Source organism: Atractosteus spatula, chromosome 10 (genome assembly GCF_055471065.1).
Source record: "Atractosteus spatula isolate fAtrSpa1 chromosome 10, fAtrSpa1.hap1, whole genome shotgun sequence".
NCBI classification, from domain to species: domain Eukaryota; kingdom Metazoa; phylum Chordata; class Actinopteri; order Semionotiformes; family Lepisosteidae; genus Atractosteus; species Atractosteus spatula.
In genome coordinates, this window is record NC_142715.1 from 7,367,629 (window position 1) to 7,369,314 (window position 1,686).

At 41.7% G+C, this 1,686-nt stretch overlaps 1 non-coding gene across 1 annotated transcript; it reads left to right on the forward strand.

The window, feature by feature from the left end:
* The first annotated feature begins 932 nt into the window (after window positions 1–932).
* Window positions 933–1,097, forward strand: LOC148824683 (U1 spliceosomal RNA). The gene has a single exon (XR_016092443.1). It is a non-coding gene; the product is annotated as a U1 spliceosomal RNA (small nuclear RNA).
* The last annotated feature ends 589 nt before the right edge of the window (window positions 1,098–1,686 follow it).

Genomic DNA, 1,686 nt, shown 5'->3' on the forward strand with positions numbered 1-1,686 from the left:
GTAACCGAACGATATATATTGACATATATTCTCTGTTGTGTATCTCTTTGTGTTGGCATCTCTTCGAGATTATATACCTTGTATATTGATAACCCTCACAGTAAGGTCTGCCGCTCGTATCCAGGCAGACTAGTATATGTTTGGTGCACAATTTATATTAATAAATGTATCTCGTGTATTGAACCCGTGTGTGTGCGTTGTTAGTTGTTCTGACGATTGATTTTCTAAAAGCCCCAACGAACAACCTCGTGATTACTGCTACAATTAATAATTGTCTCAGTAAACCCATCAAACCACTACAATTCACAGAGATTTAGCCTGGAATGTTGTCCACCAGTGCTTACCGGTACGAACTTTCTTGTACCGTAGGGGCCTCACCCCCAGCCCTCGCTGCATTAGGGTGAGCTGCGGCGAGGAGGAGACTGTGACCCATCTCCTGTGGTCCTGCTTTTTTGCTAAGGCCTTCTGGGCACAGTTTGAAGATTGGTTGCAAGCTCTCTCGCCCCAATTTACCCTGACCGCTGCTTTCGTCATATACGGCATCTCTCCTGTCAAACTTCCTCCTGACGTGTTTGACAGGATCTGGGCCGTGGTGAACAGTGGGAAAGACGCCCTGTGGAGAGTGAGGAACATGGGGCTGTTCAAAGGCATCGAGGTCCCAGTCAAGGCACCTGAGAGAACTATTACCTCAGAGATCTGTGGAGAGAAGGGAGGGAGGAAGCAGAAAATCTGAGGGAAATAGAGAGCATAGGTCAATATCTCAAGAAACTGTGAAAAACATTATCATGTTTAAGTAAAGAATGTGATTTGCACCAGAAAAAAAGAAATTGTTGCTATGTAACTGGTACCTTGTCAAAATGTAATGAAATGTGATCATATATAATGTTTTAAGTATGTATATTAATGTAAAGCTTTCTAATTTGTGATGTCCTGTATTTTTTTGTGAAAAGAAAATAAAGTTCTTAAAAAATCGGTTCACCCAGGGCGAGGCTCGGCCATTGCACTCCGGCTGTGCTGACCCCTGCGAATTCCCCAAATGTGGGAATCTCGACTGCATAATTTCTGGTAGTGGGGGACTGCATTCGCGCTTTCCCCTGATGTGCTTGGTCCAATATCAGATACAGAAGAGTTACGACACCACGAGCTGCGATAGGATCCCAGTTCGAAAGGAGTCGATGCCACTGCTGGTTCCCGGTTTCTTTTAGTTAGAGGTCCGGAGAAGCATTTCAAGCTGGTTACACTACTCCTTCCGGACATTCATTCCCTTTTCAAAGTCAGTCGTTTTGCTGTTGTAATGTTGCCATAGCCAAAATGTAATGTAGTGTGCTCTCTGAAAGCACCAGTTCTGTAGGGTTTGGGCATTTACTGGGACAATTATTAATTGTAGCAGTAAATCACAAAATTGATTCTTTTGATGGCTTTAGAATCCAACCATGCGATATAACTCAAACAATGCACACACACAGGTACTAATACACGAGGATACATTTATTAATACATACAATATGCATATAAACCTAACAGATCTTATCGCGAGGGTTATCAGAATACAAAATATATATTCAGTCAATTACAAAGAGTTACATATATCAAGAGGACATACGTTCAGTATATCATTCATTAAGACCGTTTCGTAAATGAACTTGGTTATAACTTCTACATTAGATACTCAAAACAAGTACATAA